The following is a 21,058-nucleotide window of genomic DNA, read 5'->3' as shown; positions in this document are numbered from 1 at the left end:
TAGTTCGGCATTTTACTGTTTGTCCCAAATCTGCACTGTGTGTGTGTGTGTGTGTGTGTGTGTGTGTGTGTGTGTGTGTGTGTGTGTGTGTGTGTGTGTGTGTGTGTGTGTGCGTGTGTGTGCGTGTGTGCGCGCGCGTGTGTGTGTGTGTGTGTGTGTGTGTGTGTGTGTGTGTGTGTGTGTGTGTGTGTGTGAGCATGTGTGTGAGTGTGTACTATGTAACTTGACTATGAATACTGGTTGTAATATTTGTACATGATGCAGTCAAAGAGAAGGCTATTAAAATGTATGTATGTATGTATGCGCTATATAGGATAGTGTTGGATTTTTACATTGTTTCATTGTTTTCTGGCTAGAATTAAATGATATATCTTACTTCTATATATGCAGCTAGATTCTAATATCTAAAGTCAATATACATCTGCATTACTTAAATAAAACATAATGTTGGGAAAATATGGGTAACATCACAGCTTGCAGTGCTCTGTCAGTCCTGGTAATGCTATTGATTTCTATTACACCTTTGGTTTTAAATGATTCATTAACTGAGATTTTGTCTGAATTCTTTTTGCAACCAAAAACACCTGTTGCAAGTAGAATTCAAATGCTTCTCTTCCATGGGGACTTGGCCCCATGCAATCCTTTAACAAGGGTGTTCACCAGCTGAAACTCTTTTGCATGATGAACTCCAGGTGAACTACATCTTAGGAAAAAAATAATTCCTTCTGCAGTGACTACTATCTGTTAGAATGTGATTTTTGAATATGTTTACATTTTCATACAGTTGCATGATTGCACAACTGGATGATATGGTATTCATATTGTATATCACCACTTGAAATACTGAGCATTTCATGAAGTCACTTATAAAAGTATGCACAGGTTGCATTTGATTGGGTATGGTACAAGAAGAGAGGACTGCTATCTGAAATGACACTTCTGAAAAATATACTGTCCAAAACAGCATTTGCACAAAGCTGTTGCACTTCTGAGTTTTGTTAGAGTGACTTCTCCCGTACCCTTTGTGCAGGTGATCTTACCTGTTGCTCTCTCTTATAGAACATTCTTAACTCTGAGTTGCTGCAACTTGAAGATAAGAGGATTTCCTCTTTGCATAGCAAACCAGATTCTAATATGTGTGTTGGTCATACCTTGTCCATTGAATAGCTGCTTTTCAAACGTGTATCATTCTCCCAGGAGACCCCTGTATTCAGTGAGCTTAGCTACTAGTCAGACGAGTACATATTTAATCCTCTAGGGTATTTTCTTCAGTCCACATAATATTATTTAATATTATAAATATTACCTGTTTTTCAGTATTTAAGAGGTTCTATAAATAAGGAAAATGCAGACTGCTCTGAAAGATCCTTCCCTTCCTGCCAGTTTAGCAGGGAGGATCAACTATGAGCTATTGTGAAACTCTTTGCAGTAATCATGGGTATGATTCCTTCATTCTTCATTGTCTTTCCGTGCATGCCACAAGGATGCTACAAAAAATACACCTGTAGCCAATAAGTATATCTCAAGAACAAATAACAAATGTGCATATAGGTGAGCGGTGTATAAACTTGTAGATTTTTTTATCTCCACCTCCCCCTTTCATGCTAGCCATCTGGTCATTCATCACATCAGATCAGTCTGTTTGTTCCCTTCAGGGTGAGAATCATGACATGATGGGCATACAGGCAGCCATCAAGGGGCTTTTGCTATTCAGCCCTAATATCCCCCGGTGTGCCATATAAGTGCTAAGAGCAGAGGCATGTAACAAGTGAAGGTTGGAGTAATCATTCACTTTAGCAACTGAAGTAGCCCTCAACAACCCTGCACCCACTAAGTCCTGTGAATGTATTGGGGATTAATTAGAGACTTATGAACCCAAAAATATGACTCTCAAGCTCCACCTTGCAGGGATATGTGAAAAGGTATGACTTCTTCACTCCTGTCTTTATCCTAGTTGGCACTTCCAATACTTGCAATCTTATCTGAGCTTGATTTGACGGAATACTAGTTAGGGCACCATCTATCTACATCATGGGGAAATAAAGTCATTTCCTGCATCTTCATGATAACAGAGACTGATATTCGGATTCCAAAGTATAATTATAGTGGATCGCTACCTTATGCATGTGATGATCAAGCAAACAAAAATGATTTGATAAGAAGATCACATCAGATCATTTAAGCCATCATGTGCACCTTTACCACTGCACACAGTTGCAAAACAACCAGTGTAAATGCAATGCCTGTCTCATGGTCAAGTACAGACTGGAGGAGCTCACATCAAATATTTGGCATGCCAAACTCTGTGTCACTATGCATGACCCTGTGGTCTGGCACCTTCAATTGTAAAGGAATAAAATCAGTATAAAAAATCAAGCTCTATCTTCTATTTACTCAAAGTCCCAGTGCTCTGTGGAAGAATATAGCAAGTAACTTGGATTAGTCTTAATTGTCCACTATACCTCCTGCTATCAAAATATTTTTTTCTTTGTTTTCTTTTCTCTTCATTTCTTTTCTTCTCTGTTTCTTTCTACTTCTCTTTTTGTTTATCTTTATGCACAGTTCCATCTGGATCCCTACCATTTACTGTTCTTTCCCAGCAAATTTGCCACTTTACCACATTGTCTCTATCTACAGGCACATATGTATCTTCTCTCATTGTTACAGTTTAGTCACCTGATTCCAGCTATGAATTGCCTTATACCCCATTTTGTTGTTTTTCAGTTTATAAATAGCGTACATTATGTGATTCATTGACAATGTACAGTATATTATCTGACTACATTATAAGGCAATTTTATAGTATAAAAAGGTCAGTTTAACATTATTATTTCACTCTTCCAGTCTCCTGGTTGGATTTCTTGCATGCTTCTCCTCCATCTTGTTGTTGTATCTTTCAGCTTTTCCCGGTTAGGGGTCGCCACAGCGGAACTCCAATCCGCTAATGATTGGCAGTAGATTTTTACGTACCGAGTTGCCAGCCCTGATGCACAACCTTCAACAAAGGTATGCCCATTCACCCATGTCTCCACACAGAAGACGCTTTAGCTGAGAATTGAACAGGACAACGTCTTACTGTGAGCCGACAATGCTACCGCAGCACCACCACCGCAGTCTCATGCTTCTCCTCCATCTGTGAAGGTATTTTGAGTCTTGTAGCACTGAGACAACATTACCTTCACCTGAGAGGTTAGCTTTGCCACCTCCCAGCAAGAGGATCTCTGGTTCGATCCTTGTCTGGGGTGCCTTCTGTGCAGAGTCTGCATGTCCTCCCTGTGGTCATGTGGGTTTCCTCTTAGTGTTCCAGTTTCCTCCCACATCCCAAAGACATGCTGTAGGTGGATTGGATACTCTAAATTGGCCCTAGGCATGAGTTTGTGTGTGTGTGTCTTCCGTGGAAGGTTGGGTGCTGGGATAGTAATTCAACACAGTACAACTTCACTGTCAATCATGAGCAGACAGGTGATCTGATGTGGCAACCCCTAACCAGGAAAAGCCAAAAGAAAAAGACACAGTGTTGACCTAGTTAGTCATACTAAGCCAATGAATACTTCTCAACTCTCCAAATTTTAGAAGAATATCCATATTTTTGCCTCATAATTTTGGTCAGTTTCTCATAAAATTTGTGTTTTTTTTCTGGCAAAATCAGAGGACTGATGTCACTAAGTAATGATATACATTTGATTTTCAGATTTCATATCCTTCAGTAAACGCATGTTAACACAATTCCAATTGTTCTAGTGACTTTTTAAGTTTGTAAGCGCAATATCTAAAATCTGTCCATATTGTCTCCCAATATTTGTTTATATTTCCAGACTTTTTGCACTAAGAGGTTGAGAGGTATGGACCAATGCCCTCTTTTCAGGTGAGACCCTAGTTGGCATTCATACTGAGTAGTGAAATGTAACTATTATACTGGGGAATGTCCACTACTCTTTTTTAATAAGTGCTGGGGGATATTATATGTTCACTTGAGCTACCACCAACTCAGGTGGATGGGGCTTCTGTTTAACATCTCGTCCCAAAGAAAGAAAGTGACAGTTAACCAAATTATACCTGAAGATTCATTCTTAATGCTATAAAAGAGAATTCCCATACTACTTACACATGATGTAGCAATGCTTATTAAAAGGGTCCACTACAATCTCTACCCATCTATTGTTGATTAGCTGTCTGTGTACTGAAAGTAACTAAGTTATTAAGCAGAAGCTACACTGAATCCATACCTATATAAAACATCTTTCAGAACCCCAAAATATGTACTTATTTTTGCATTTACCTTCTTACTAAAAGACTGTCCTATTGCTTTAAGAAGTTGCTTTATGCATTCTGTTTGGCAACAGAACTGTAATATTGCTAACAAAGTGTGACCTAATTTTCAAGTACCTTGTCATATGTGAGGTGGTATGATACATACTGAGGTGATAAGAGTAAACAGGAAATAGGAGGTCTCTTTCATGTGTATGTACATTACTGCTTTATTAATGTATGCATATTTGTGGCCTTGAGTTGTTACTGGTATTAATGGTTGTGTAAATGTCTTTGTACAAAGTACAGATGCAGAGTGAAAGATTATGTCTAAGATATGATTTTATCCAGCCTATCCAGCCCTCCTACTTCTGTCAGACATGATGGATACTTCCACTGCTTTAAGCAAGTTGGCCAGTTTATTCCATTAGGGCTGAGAGACGAGCATCCTGGATAAGAATAAAGTCCTATGATCCATTTGCTCCTGTATGGAGAGCTTAATCAGCCCATATTTGACCGAGGATAATCTTGCATGAGTAATGAAGAAATCCACATTCTGTTTGAGATTTTGAACCGTGTAGTGGTTCCCTTGAGCTCCACTGTATTACGCCTACTGAAGAAAGCATGTATCCACATTCAGACTTCGCATCAGGACACTTTTGATTAGATGCAGTGTGCACTCTGTAGGTCTATGCTCCATGGGTGCAGCACCTAGTTCTGCTGCTATTTGTTACCCAAATGGGAAGCCAGTTCCACTACCCACCCTCTAGAATGGACAAGTCAACAGGGGCAAGTCACTCCTGTCTTCCCACTGCACAACTTTTGCAGCACCCAAACTGATAATTAAACTTTTGTTTCTCAGTAGTACTGAGGTCTTCATCTATCTACACCACAGAGCTGACATCCTATAATATTATGCATAAGAAACATCTGAAGCACAGAGGATAAAAAAATTATATATTTTTTAAATATTCAGTGCTCTGAGTAAAATCATTAGGCCAAAAACTATGACTGTTTATCAATACATAACTATAAACACAAGAAAAACCTCCTTCATGATTTTGATACAGGCAAGAGGGTAGCAAAATTATTGTAATTATTTTGCCTGTGGCTATCCCCAACTGACAAGATCAAAGGTGTAAATAATTAGATGGCTGGCTTTACCTGAGACTGTGACTTAGAAAGGACAGTAGACAACGCTCTGCATCAGCTGAAAATAATACATCAGTTTCTCACATTAATCTTTCAGGAGGCCAACAGCACAGCAGGAATTAATTTGCTAGTGTCAAAAGTTGAATATTCAATAACAGTTGTGGAGCTGACTCCATTTAGTAACACAAACCTATTGCAAACAAGCCTGAATAAAATGTATAGATTTCTGTCACTCTTTCAAGTCACAGACCATCGCTGTGTCTCCCTCCTGAAGGCACACTAGCTCTGTTATAATTTAAAACTTGAAATTCGGACTCCTTTACCTAGACTACTGCACAGGATAGCTCATAAATCAAGAAGGGGATCATCTGATTATCTTCAAAGATGCAGAATCAAGATGCATTAGCTATTATACTTGATTAAACCAGAAAACAGGCATTTGTTGAGTCTTCCAAAAAGCTGTAACTGCTACTCGGGACATGTTGTTGATTCATATTAGGAACTGATAAATCTTATGGGAATTTAGGGCCAACCTACTGGAACATGAAACAGCTGAATACAAAGTTATTTGGCTCAGATACAGTGGGTCACTGCCCTATACAGAATACCCTTATATCAGAATGGTACTTCTTTGTATTCATGTGGCTGATGTCACATGACTGCATGAATTTTGACAATGACAGTTTTGCCAATGTAAGTGTTCATGTTGTTGTGACCTTACTTTTCATCACTGCATACATGTATATTAAACTCCATATGAATGCTCCATAAGAATCGTTCTATTTATGTTTACGTTTTCTGACATTATGTGATATGTGTCCACTGCTGGGATGTGGATGAAAATTGATCTCAACTTTGCAGTTATTGTATACATTCTGCTTTATCCTCCTTGTCCAAATTGTGGTTGGAAATAATTGTTGAACCATTATTAATTTCAATAACAGTTATTTTAGAAAATGTGTGTAGAAAAGCAAAACAGAACAAGGTCAGTACCAAAAATCTACAAAGGATAATGATAAAAGAGTTTGGGACAGATTAAAGCATGCATTATGTTTGTCTTCCACCTGAATCTCATTAGCTTAGAAATAAACATATAACAATAACATTCATGAGCGACATTACAAATGGCTTAGAGACAAGATAACATTGAAATAAGATAAATGGCTAAAAACTTTAGTATGAATGCGAATGCAGCTATATAACCAATGTAAGAACTGACAATTCTTGTGGTGGGGGGCATCATCTAATGGAGGGCAGAGAAGGGAGTTCAAGCTGCAGTGACTATCACAAGAATGTGCTGTGGCTGATGTGACCCATTCTTAGACTTCCTACTGCACTAAATGCATAATATTGCATAATTACTAAGGTCATGCACAGTTGTTTCTGGGTATATTCATTCTGAACTGCATTTGTCAATAATTAAAGTAGATACAGATGAGTAAATGATCATGAGGCAATCAAAAGTGCAATGTTACATATTGTGTAAACAAGCATTTTATCAATGTGTCTTTTATACCAGAGGGCTGGATGGGAATCTACATGTGTGTGGAAGGCTTTTATAAAATGGATTGAAGTACAGTAGACTTAACTTCAATGGTTTGGGCTTGACAAAAGGTGTTGTGCACATTAATTTGTCTTCCAGGGACTGAAATGTGCTGGGTGGTAGGGGTAATGAAACTCAGAGATGAGCATTTGAAAATGAAGTCCAAGATGGGAAATGAGTGGGAACTCATCAGCTAATATCTTGTTCCTGAAAATGAAATGTATAAAGGTTGCATCCTCAGTATCAGTTAAATGAACAACACAAAAAGCTATGAATATAGTATTTATTTGTGTGTGTGTGTGTGTGTGTGTGTGTGTCTCTATCCTTAGAGGTCATTGTCCCTGACATTTTCCAAATATAACTTATGTTTTGAACATTTGTAAGGGGAAAAAGTACTTATCCTGCAGCCATTTTCACTATATGGCTACTGCTGCACTTCTGACTGGAATATGAAAAACAGGAAAGAGAGAATATCACAAAAAAAAGGAGGCAGACAGGAAGAGATATTTTTCCAGTTGCAGAAAAATATGAGCACACTAAAGCTGATATTCATAGTCACTTGTGCAATTAAGGTAGGGGTATTCCTAATGTTTATGAATGAGTGTAGCAAAGGCGAGATTCATAGAGGCCATTTACACTAATGTGAAAGGCCTTAAAATAATGAGATACAAATGAGAAACGTTGTAAAATGTAGCATGCTAATGAGGTGGTTTTGCAATTCATAGTCCAATATCCCTGTGGTAAAGACATCATATTAAGTGTGGGGCCTTCATCTTTGATGTTGGACTTACAGTCTCCATCCTTATGTGTCCAAGTATGCACAAGCACTAGCAACCCCTTCATTTGTTTGTAGTAAGTATACCTGAGCACTAAAATTACACAATAAATGGGTGATGCAATGATGCAGCAGTTAATGTTGTTCATAGGTTCATAGGTTCATACTAGGCTATCTGCCCTGGGGCAATTATAAGCCTAGCCCGATTCTGTATGGCTTACGCCACCCCTTGATTTGAGTATACTGTGCCCTTTTTAAGGTTTAGTTTACTGTGCCTCTGTCTAATAGTGACACGGGAGTAATCCCTGGGACAAACCTACGATCCCCCATCCACCTATCGAGAGTCTTCTTGAAGAGATTCAGTGAGGTGCTCTGCCTCACATGAACTGGAATTCTATTCCAGAGCGAAGGGAGCCTCTGGGTTATGAACCTGTCCCTCCAGCAAGTTCTATTTATTTCTGTGCTGAGGTTCAAGTCCCTCGAGCCTGTGGCTCTAAGGGATTTAGATTTACTGAGGTGGAGCTTGTCCATTAATTCTGGATTTGACATAGCTTTGTATGTCAGGCATAGATCGCCTCGAAGTAGGCGGTATGCAACTGAGTAGAGCTGGAGTTTTTTTAACCGAGCAGCATATGGCATCTGTTTGAGACCCCTGATCCTCTTGGTGAGATACTTTTGGGGTCTTTCTAATTGCTGCAGGTGTCGGGTAAGATACATCCCTAAAGGGGCATTGTATTCTATGATGGGCCTGATGAGGGATGAATAAAGGGGCACGATTACCTCTTTTGATCTAGATGTGAAACCCTTCGTGATGAGGTGGGCTATGTAGAAGGTCTTTCTACCCACTTTGGCAATGTGGTTTTCAAAGGAGAGATTGCTATCAACTTGGGTCCCCAGGTCCCTAATAACTTTCTCTGTACTTAATGGGTTTCCGCCTATGTGGTAATTTGTGGGCACATTGTTTTGCCAAAGGGTATGACTATACATTTTTTGGCATTTAGCTTTAAACCATGGCGCTGGCACCAGTTATCTGTCTCTGTGAGACCTTTTGAAGGATGTTTGTGTCAGCTGGAGAGTTGATTATGGCGCCCAGTTTGCAGTCGTCTGCGAACTTGGTGAGCCATAGTCCTCCCACGTTTGCCTGTACCTCGGAAAAGTATATACCGAACAAGAGTGGTCCCAGGACAGAACCCTGTGGGACGCCACTTGTGACCGGTTTCGAGTCTGACATGGCTCCAGCAACTCTCACTCTGTGGGTTCTGTCTTTGAGCCAGTTTGCAACCCATCTTGTAACATAGGGGTTTATATTTAAGCTGGATAGCTTATCTATGATGCCCGAGTGGGGTATTGTGTCAAATGCCTTTGCAAGGTCCAGATAGGCTGTGTGGACTACCTTCCCTTCATCTATGGCTTTGGTGACTGTTTCGAAGAAGTCAACCAGGTTCAAAAGGCAGGATCTGCCCTTGACAAAGCCGAACTGGGTAGGATCTAGTGTCTGTAGGTCCCCACTGTCTTTGTTTATGAGCTCCATGATGATCATCTCCATAGCCTTGCAGACTAAGCTAGTCAGGCTTATGGGGCGATAGTTTCCAGGGTCTGTAGAGGCTCCACCTCTTGCCTCACAGCAAGAGGTTCTCAGTTTCTGTTCTTGGCTGGGGGTGCATTCAGTGTGGAGTTTGCATGTTCTCCCTGCGTTCAGGTGGGTTTCATCCAGGTACTACGGTTTCCTCCATCATTCTAACAACATGCGTCTGGAGTGTTTCTCCCTGGGCCTTTACTGAAAATAGGCTCTGTCCTAGTCAGACTTTCCTGGTCAACAGATGTTAAATAAATTATTTTGCCCAACATTCACTTCAGAAAGTCTGGCCATGTATAAACAATCACTTCCTGACACGAACATTAATTATTTCTCCTAGTGACGCATTCAGTAAAATTTTCTAGTATGCATAAGCACTGAAATGAAGCATTCACCCAAGCATCCCCTTCAGTAACATGCTTTAGTATGCACAAGTACTAAAATGAAACATTTACTTGAGCGACTCCTTTAGTAAAAATGTCCGGGTATGCAGATGCATCAACTAAGCTCTTCTCACATGTTTGTATTCTCCCTGAAAACTGCTGTCTTCTGGCATAAATTCAGGGCTATTTTCACACTTTGTACATGAATGAGTTCATTATAGATTCATGTCTATGAACTGAGCTCATGCACAATGAGCATGCATATAAAGCCCCTTAACAACGGAGTATTTGTCTCCCTGTTGCTCATGCATTAATCAAGTTATGCTCTTGCGATAAGAGGGGGCATGTTCACAAAAAGTTCTTTGCATTTCTGTTGTCATCCTGAAAGTCTGGGATTTTTATAACCATGTATCATCAATCCTTACAGATCACCGCTACCACAATGTGAAGCTCTGCACTATAAATACTGTCCTAAGAGTTACCATACTCTCTAATGGTCACTGCAGTAGATAATGTCAGTATAACTATAAACATGTTTCATGACAAATGCTTCTACACACTTATGTCAATCCCTGTGTGTATAACTAGCATGTATGCCTTTTACCTCTCAGTACTGTAGAATTGATGAGTCATGATAAACATACGAAAGCATTTAATTTGCTGAAAAATAAAAATGTTTCATATACATTGAAATCTGAACATGCACCACTCAGCATAGCCAAGAAGGAACAGTGCATGTATAAAGTGATGCCGGTATGAATGCCTTTTTTTTTTTACTTCGACTTGGCTATCTGCCGCATCTTTGCCTATGCACGTATGTACCATACATGAACCTACCAGAGGGGTTGTTGTACTACGCAAAACCTCCAGTAAAAAACTGAAATGGTGTTGGGCTGGAAAAGCCAGAGAAAAACAGGATTCCAATAAATAAATAAATAAATAAATTATTACAAATGTTTAGCTCTTTTGCCCAATTTTCAGGACTTCATTAACAACATTTTAAATTTAAAAAAGCACTTATATAAACTAAGAACATCACAGGACTCTGGTTTCCAAACTAGATATTGAAAGTAACAGTTCTGAAAATTCACTAAAAATAATTTATCCTAAATACTCCATCGAACATGCAAAAAACAAATTCAGTCCAAAAAAAAGTGTTGTTGTTGTGTCTTTTCTGCTTTTCCCAGTTAGGGGTCGCCACAGCAGAACTCCGGTCTGCTAACGATTGGCAGTAGATTTTTACGTGCCGAGTTGCCAGCTCTGACGCACAACCTTCAACGAAGGTACACCCATTCATACATGTTTCCACACAGAAGGCGCTCAGTCCAAAAAAGCGTAATATAAATAAAAATAAAAGTAATAAAATACATTTATATATATATATATATATTTATATACATGGGTTCTATACACTAGATCGAATTTCCACTAATTTGAAATAGTGCATGTAATGCTCACTGCAGCGAAAGTGCACTTAATCGAAAGTGCACTTATGCGAAGTTCAGTACAACGAATGGGTGTTGTACTGAACTTCCATGCAGTACTCACGTACCTTAGGGTTAGGGCATGGGTCATAGTAAGGGGATAGCCCATAGGGCTATCCCCTTACCATGACCCATGCCCTACCCTAAGGTCCATGACGAATGCAGCGCAGTGAAGGACATAGCAATGTCCTCCACTATGGTACGATAGTCACGAACCTTAGGGTTAGGGCATGGGTTAGGGTAAGGGGAGAGCTTTACTAACTATCCCCTTACCCTAACTCGTGCCCTAACCCTAAGGTCCGTGACTATCACACCATAGTGGAGGACATAGTTTGTTTTTTATGTCCTCCACTGTGCTGCTGTGTTTTCGGTGAAGTGTACTTATGCAAAAGTTTACTTTCATTAAAGTGAACTTTCGCAGAAGTGAGGCTTCCTATTACAAGTTCGAAGTAGTGAACTTTCGTTCTTGTAATAGGAATCCATGTATATATATCTATATATATATCTATATATATATATATATATATTTATATATATATATATATATATATATATATATATATATATATATATATATATTTATATATATATATATATATATATATATATATATATATATATATATATATATATATATATATATATATATATATATATATATATATATATATATATATATATATTCAATTCACTTTTGTGCATTTTAAACTGTAGCTGCCAGTGTTATTATAAATATCTAATACACTATGGTGACAGCAGTGAAAAGGAATCTAAGTACTTAGTGTGGGACTAGAGTAGCACAGCCTTCTTCACTTCCAACACTAATGGCATGTGTGCTATCTGTTAAGATACTGACACTACTCTTGAAAGAAGAGATATTATTTTTGTCTTGTCTTTTACAAACTTTGTCTGCTATTAAATGATTTATTTGACTAGATTATTTTCAGTTATAAATTAAGAGTATTGTAATAGGATATGTTTTAATCCATATATGTGCTTTAGTCGGTTTTGATATTTGTTATGATAACATAGCATTGTTATAGTGTATTTTGTACACTGTTTTTATAAGTTATACTTTTGTTTGAGCAGTGCTTGTTGAACATGCTGAGAGCCCAGTTTGTACAAGTGCACATGTGCTAGTGACTCCTGACACACTTGCTTTCAGCCACTTAGTGCCCTCATTCCCACTGACCCGATCCTAGTGAATTACCTAGCCCTCCCACCAGCCAACCCTACTGATCTATATAGCCGTATCAGAACCCTAATTCTATCCTTAAACCCTTCCCCCACAGTTCTCATTCATTACCATAGCACTCCTGTCCCTAAACATAAAGTCTCCAGTTGCTCTCTAACTTTAAAATTCTGCTGCTCCCTCTAGCTTACCATTAACTCCCCTCATGCTTTCTAAACCTAAAGTTCTCAATCACAACCTAACCTTAAAAGTCTACTCCTGCTACCTAAACATAAAACTGTATTCCCACTCTGTAAACTTAAGGTCCCTAATTGCTCCCTAACCCTAAACTTCCCTCCCTAAACGTAAAGCCTTCCCTCCCCAAACCTAAACCACATTCCCAATCACTACCTGGCACCCTATCCTGCACTCCTATCCTTCTTACTCTTTCCCCATGGCTGCTCTGCTAATCTTGCCTGAACTTGAGCTGCCACAGCTCATGTGAACACGTAGTCACATTCACATGTGAACAGCCAGCATTGTGAGCTACAGGATGTGACTCCCCCTGGCTGCAAGATAGAGGTATTCAAGTGCCTAGGACTCTGCTGCTTGTAGAAGACCCAATAGCCTACTGTGTATGGTGTTATGTTGCTTTTTGCTATGTTGTTTTCCTAGGATTGTTACTTTTTGCATCTGTTATTATTGGCATGTCTTGATTGTTCTGACTGTTGGTTATATTAGTAATAAAGTTGATTTGATTTGTTGTGGAGTCAATGGCTTAGGTTAATTTTATACATAAGAAATATTTAGAGTGCTATTTACAGCCTTTACCATTATTTTTTATTTGCATTTTTGGGTTACTATTAGAACGACGAAAACGCATTTTGTCAAATGTCTTTTCTTCAACACATATAAAGAGAACAGGCAAAACAGTGAAGCGGCTGTTCAGTGAATTCTTTACCTGGGAAAGAAGTCGCTTGACCACTTCATTGCTTTGCCGTGTTCTGCAGTGTAGTGTGGTCCCTTGTCCGGTATAGCTCCCGAGCGTGAATGTGCAACAGTTACTGATCTTAGGGTTAGAGTGCGGGTTAAGGTAAGTGGATATGTATGAAAGTGTTTACTGGTTTTTTTTCCGTTAGATGTATGGTTGAGTTATGTGTGTATGTGTTTTCAGCTGTTTACTTTTGTTTTGGGTGGGTAGAATTAGGGTTAAGGTAAGTGTGTATGTTTTTTGAACTGTTTACGTAAATGTGCAAGAGTTACTGACCTTAGGGTTAGGGTGCGGGTTAAGGTAAGTGCATATGTTTTAAAATGTTTACTGTTTTCTTTCTGATAGATGTATGGTTGGATTACTTGCATATGTGTATTTAGTTGTTTACTGGTTTTTTTGGGGGGTAGAGTTAGGGTTAAGGTATGCATGTATGTGTTTGGAAGTGTTTAATGTTTTTTTTTTTTTTGGTTGGAATAGCGATTTCTTTCCCTAGGAAAGAAATCACTGTTCTGAGGTTTTGACATTTTCAGTTTTCGCTGAAAATGTGTAGATGAAACATCGTTCGCTGTTTTCAGCATTGAATGTTTCAGTATAGACCCACATTTTTGCATTCATCAGCAATTATTAGGTTTGATAAACATCCATTAAAATTTCATAATGCATCAGAGTTCACATCACATGAGAGTCACAACATCTCAAAAGGTAATAGCTTGACCAACACACATTCTTCTAAAACTGGCAATCCAGCTTTTCACATTAGAAGCTAATATGGTTCTGATAATATTTTTTTGTTAGGTACAAGTGCCCCCAGACCACCACGTGGGGACCTTTGCCCAGCACATTCTTTTTCAAGGTCACTGAATCTTGGGAAAAGTGCAGTTAGTAACAAACCATGCAGTATCTGACTCAAACCTTTTTCCAAGATGAACAGATATCAGTACACCCACAGCTCACTATCAGTCGAGCAGTCTTACACTACTCCATTCTGAAGCAAGCAATGAAACTTGAGCAAATGCAGACTTGATCTCAAAGATGTTAGAGTAATTTGCATCCACCTTTTTATTTTCCAGCAGAATGTGTGTGTGTGTGTGTGTGTGGGGTGATTTTGATGAATTTCTTTTCAGATTTTATTATTTTTGGTTTTCAAATTTTATGGTGAGTCCCTTTTGTTGCCTTATACTATTATATACAATATTTATTTTTACAATTAAAAAAATGGAGCTCAAGCTCTGTAGAGAACATTAAATCAAAACATAAAAGAAACTCTAAAAAATGAACAATTCTATAGTTAGTAAAGTAAAATTTGGTTGTGTGAAGAACTGCACACATTTTCTATTGGAGTGTTTCATGTTTTTATTTGATCTTTGAGGTACATGCTGTAATTTAGATCTGTTTCTTCAATTAGTACCATTAAATGTGTTCTGTATCAGCTCATACATTGCTGTTTCACTTTTAGTCACATTTCCTTTTGAGTTTAACTTCTTCACCTTCATCTTCGAGTTCTTATTTCCTAAGCAAAATACAGATTCAGATGAGGCAATTGAAATAGCAAAGAAAAATAATTCTGTTTTGCTTCAAGCATAAGTGTTTCAAGTTTAAAAATAATAGTTACATTATGAGAATAAATCTGTATAAAAGACTAATATACATGTCTCTAAAGCTAAAAGTTCACATTTAACACCAAGCAAATGAATGAGTAAATACATACATAAATAAATAACTTCATACATTTTGACAACTGACAATGTTCAAAGTCTAAAGAAGAAACTTCACATCCTTCAAGCCCTCCTAACTGGAGAATGTAGACATCTATGCTGTGACTTAAAGATGGCTTAAAGCTGTACAAAGTAGTGTGGAAGTGCAGTGCTATAGTACCTTCTGCATATTTAAACCAACAACATCACAGACTGGGACCAAAGGTGAAGGTGTCTTAGTCCAACCCAGCACCTAATTTATGGGTGATTTTAACTACAGATTGGAAAATGTACACTGCCTGAAGCACATAGCCACAATTCTTCCTGGACTTTATTAACACAAGCATCCTGGTACAGATAGTGTCCACTCCAACCAGAGGACAAAACATACTGGATCTGGTACTCATCAACATGACAGAGCATTGCACTCATCCACCCCCCCATCTCACGTTCTCACGTCCTCACAAGCGAGGTCAGATCACAAAGCTGCCTCATTTGAAGTAAAAATGAACCCAGAAAAATTTAGCTAAACCAGTAACAGGAAGTATTCAGAGGAAACCTACATCCTATTAAGTGACAGTTACACAGCTACCAATGTAGAATTGTTAACAGGACCCTATACAAACATGAGTAGCTGCATAGAGACTGCCATACCAACTAGAAGTAAACCCAAATCCGATTACGACCAAGACCTTCTAACTTCAAAAGTGCCCTCCACAGTCACCTCTCCTGTATATAGATATGTAACTATTCATCTTCTTCTTCAGCCATTACTTAAATTTTAAGCTACTCTTTCATTCTATGTAAATACTAAAACTTCTTACAATTTTATATACTGCTTTTTTTCAGTCTGTGATTTTATATGTATTACTGCCATGTTGAATTTTTTGTACCTTTTACTTTTTACTTTGGAGCTTTTCTCCCCTGGCCTCCACTGAAAATGGGATAGCTTGGCCCGGTGGACTTTCCTGGTAAACAAATGTCAATAAATAAATAAATAAATAAATAAAATAAATACATCAAGCACTAAAGACAAATTCCTTTGGTCAAATCTTCACCTAAACATGGTATATAATAAAATAAGAAAACGTATGGCAAACAACTCCCGTAAAGATATGTACTCTCTTACTCAACTAAACAAAAAACTAAAATCCAAATTAAGTCCAACAAGGCCAACTATGAGATCAGGATAGACTTGCAGGCTAAGGACAATCAGAAGGCGTTCTTCAGCTTTTTCCATAACCTTAGAGGTAACACACAGAAGTGTGATGACCTGGTGGTGGACAATACTATCTTCACTAATCAGGGTGACATAGCAAATGTACTGACTGATAAATTCATCTCAGTCTTCACCATCCCATTCCCCTCAGCTCCACTAGGTGAAATCCCCACCAACATATTTCCTGAGCTATCAGTATGGACCAAATGCTGGCAGCACTTATTAAAGCCAAAAACACAGCCTCCATGGGTCCTGACAACATTGCCAGTTGCCACTTGAACAGTCTAAAACATGATTTATTAGGACCACTTGATGCCCTTTTCAACTCTAGCCTTGAAGCAGACTGCATTCTATGCAAATGGAGGACTACAACAGTCATAGGTTCATAGGTTCATAGGTTGGAACTAGGCTATTGGCCCTAGGGCCTATGCAAGCATAACCATAACAGTTCCCTGGATATTTCTTCCCACAATATTTACTTCTCTGGACCCCTGTCTAGCAGGGTGACTGACATGATCCCCAAGGTGAATTTCCTATCTCCCATCCAGTCATCAAGATTCCTTTTGAAGAGGGCCAATGAGGCACTCTGCTTGACATGTATGGGCAGTCTATTCCAGATTATGGGGAGTCGCTGGGTCAGGAACCCATCCCTCCAGCATGTTTTGTTCATTGTGATGACAAGGTTTAGATCCCTGGAGCGTGTTGCTCTGAGGGATTGGGATTTCTTTAAGTGGAGCATGTCCATCAGCTCAGGGTTTGACCTGGCCTTGTATGTTAAGCAGAGATTGCCTCTGAGTAGATGATATGCCACAGAGTATAGCTGGAGTTGTTTTAGATGGTCAGCATATGGCATCTGCTTTAGGCCTGTGATTCTTTTAGTGAGGTATTTCTGTGGCCTTTCCAGCCATTGCACATGTCTTGTGAGGTACATACCAAATGGGGCATTATACTTTATAATGGGTCTAATGAGGGATAAGTACAGTGGGACAATGACCTCCTTTTTTCTGGATCAAAAGCCCTTAGTGATGAGGTGTGCCACATAGAAGGATTTCCTGACTGTTGTGGCAATGTGGTTATCGAAAGTGAGACCACTGTCCACCTGTGTCCCTAAGTCTCTCATCACACTTTCGATGTTTAGTGTCCTGCCACCTATGTGGTAATTCATGGGTACATTCTTTTTTTCCAAAGGGGATAACTATACATTTCTTGGCATTAAGCTTGAGCCCATGGCTCTGGCACCAGGCATCTGTTTCTGTAGGGCCCTTTTGTAGAATATCCACATCATTTGGGGATTCAGTAATGGCTCCCAGTTTACAGTCATCTTAGTGTTGGCCTGTACTTCAGAGAAATAGATGCCAGACAAGAGTGGTCCCAAGACTGAACCCTGAGGTACTCCACTTGTCACTTGTCTGGAGCTGGATTTGGAGTCAGCTACGTTTACAGTCTGGGTTCTGTCAGTAAGCCAGTTGGCATCCCATCGAGTGACATAGGGATTTATGCCCAGATGATTAAGTTTATCTATGATTCCAGAGTGGGGGATGGTGTCAAAGGCCTTGGCAAGGTCCAGATAGGCTGTGTGGACCGCCTTACCCTCGTTCACAGCTCTGGAGACTGACTCAAAGAAGTCAATCAGATTCAGGAGACAAGATCGGCCCTTCACAAACCCAAACATTTCCCTCAGTAAGGGAAGACTATCATCTAACCAGGGGAACTACAGACACATCAGCCTAACAAGCCTAATATGCAAAGGCGTGAAATGAGTTATCATGGAATTAATAAACAGAGACATTGCTAACCTACAGACACTGGACCCATCACAATTTGGCTTTATTAAAGGAAAGTCATGCCTACTTAACCTGTTAGATGTCTTTCAAAAGGTCACAAAGAGAATTGATGAGGGTAAAACAGTTCAGACTGCACATCATGACCTAAGGCATTTGATACAATACGCAACTCAGGCATTGTTGACAAGCTCTCTGAGCTAGTCAAAGATCCTTCTATAACTGACTGGATTAGAGTCTGGGTCCCAGACAGGATCCAAGAAGTCAGGATTAATGAGACTACCTCCATCAAGAGACCAGTCACCAGCAGAGTACCCCAGGGCTTCATGCTGGCACACTCCTATATGACATCTACTTTTCAGAAGTCAAGGTTAATGTGCAAGGCCTCTGCCTTACCAAGTTCACAGATAAATATAAATTGGGAGCTATTATAGATTCCCATCAAGATGCCAGCATCTCGCAGGTAGGTTTGACAAAGACAAATGAATGGTGCCAAAACCATGGCCTAAAACGCAATGCCAAAAATGCATTATAATGCCCTTTGGGAAACTGTAAATGCAATTTAATTGTGCCATCAATAAAATGCCCCTGTGAGTCAACCTATTAGTAGAGAATCTGTGAACATATGTAGACAGCAATCTGGCCTTTGACCAACACATAGAACCATTTTCTTATTACCTTAGCTATGTCACCCAACTTATAAGTAAGAGGTCTAAGGCTGCTGAGACGGGATCTTTACCTGGCTTACAGGGCTTTCTCAGATCCAGCTATGATGGATCTGTTCCACATGAGCAAAACAAACAGCACCAGAAGCACTAGATCCTGGGAATCTGAGCTTCCCTTGTGACATAAACAGAATGTGCTGGACATTCATGTATGTGTCCAAAAGGATCCCTGCACTATGGACTAGGCTTCCCATTCAAGCAAAACACAGTTCATCCCTGACTGACCATATCCAAATGCATCCTTGACTGTTGCATGGGAAATAGTAAATTCATCCCCCATCTGACCCCCATGTCCCTTATGAAAAGAGGCCAACAATAAAAAAAAGTATTATCCTAACTAAATCCCCTTACAAAGCTGTAGTTACCTCCATACTAACATGCCCCACCCCGTATAGAGGCCACTGATACTCTGGATCCAAATATCTTGGGGTGCGGGACTAGGCTTGAAAGGGCCCTAGTGGTTGTTAGCCTATTAATAACCTCAGAACCTATAAATTTAAAAGGTTTCATGTTCCACAAAGTGAATAGTCAGTAGACACAGAATTAACAGCTTCAGGTAAATCTCAGAAGAAGAAAAAAAATGTCATCTGAAACTTCCAAAATATATATCTACAAGAACTGGAAACACATAGACAGAGACTGCAATTGTATGACATTAGTTATCCAGTTCAAATTAAAGTAAGTGGCACACTATGTTAAATAGCTTAATACAGTGTATGTCACAGTTTGGGGTGTTTATCTTAATCCTCCAAGCTCCAAGTTATGTGCATGGACATGTCAGCCATCCTGTCAAGGATAACACCAAAATGCAGTCAAGAGACAGAAGCAGTAGCCAGCAGGCTTAGCCAGGGACTAGGCTTGAAAGGGCCCTAGTGGTTGTTAGCCTATTAACAACCTATGAACCTATACATTTAAAAGGTTTCATGTTCCACAAAGTGAATAGTCAGAAGACACAGAATTAACAGCTTCAGGTAAAACTCAGAAGAAGAAAAAAAAAATGGCATCTGGAACTTTCAAAGTATATATCTACAAGAACTGGAAACACATAGACAGGGACTGCAATTGTATAATATTAGTGATCCAGTTCAAATTAAAGTAAGTGGCACACTATGATAAATAGCTTAATAAAGTGGATGTCACAGTTTGGGGTGTTTATCTTAATCCTCCAAACTTCAAGTTATGTGCATGGACATGTTAGCCATCCTGTCAAAGATAACACCAAAATACAGTCAAGAGACAGAAGCAGTAGCCAGCAGAGGTATATCTAAAGGTGACTGAGATGAAGTTCAGTCAGTCAGAGTGCTTTGATATTATATCTTTGGTTACTTTTGGGAGGAGTAACTTGGCTGTGCATTCTATGCAATACTTTTCGGAGCAGTAACTTGACAAGGCATTTTAGGTTATACCGTCTACAATTGCTTAGAAAAACATGCAACTCACAATACTGTAGCAATGAATTTATCTTTCTGGGACACATTGTAGCTGTATAATTGCATGTTAGTCTAATTATTGCATTTGTTTCACCATCTTAAAAAAAGCTACTGTTGTGCTTGTTTGCTTCCTATAGTTGTATTAATTGTTTTGTAACATTTTTTGTCATTCATATTCTTTCTTCTGTAATGCCTATTGTCAATGTTATATAAATATCACAAGGACATTCATATATCACTTGTAATATCTGTTAATGTATTGTTTTACCCTGGTCACCTGGGACATGAATGAAAAGGGTCCTCAGACTACTCTTTCTACCTGGTTAACAAGCCATAAATAAATAAATCAATACATATATACATGAATACATACATACATACAGACAGACATAAAGACATGCATAAAGTCCCCGAGTATCAATTGTCTGAGTTGGTGTAACCATGACATTGGTATAAATACATTTGAAAGGGTGGGGTTGTTGCCTTCCACACTGTGGGATGTAGTGAAGCTTGAAACACTGGAAAGAAAACACTCCCTGTTTAATTTCCCATGCATCTGTGTTTCAGGCATTAGTTTTCAGTGTTTTGATTTGTCTGTTTTCTGACTTTTAAGGTTCTATAGCATGACCACCAAAGTGAAAAGACTCTAAATGCTTGTTCTTCACAGGCTCATTTCCATTAAAACCTTAATAACATAACAGCTTCAAAAAAGAGAATATAATGTCTTCAACTACTGAGTTACAAGATGTCATACAGTCTGAAATTGCATGGACAGTACTATGCAAAGATGTAACATAGTAATAGAGACAAATATCAGTAAAGGGCTCTGAAAAAAGGCAAAATAAATTAGCTAAATGGTGAAATTGACACTGCATTGGGGTGCCAC

The sequence above is a fragment of the Protopterus annectens genome, chromosome 2.part1, assembly GCF_019279795.1.
Source record: "Protopterus annectens isolate FY-2018-M chromosome 2.part1, PAN1.0, whole genome shotgun sequence".
Taxonomy (NCBI): domain Eukaryota; kingdom Metazoa; phylum Chordata; order Ceratodontiformes; family Protopteridae; genus Protopterus; species Protopterus annectens.
Note: the sequence above shows the minus strand (reverse complement) of the source record.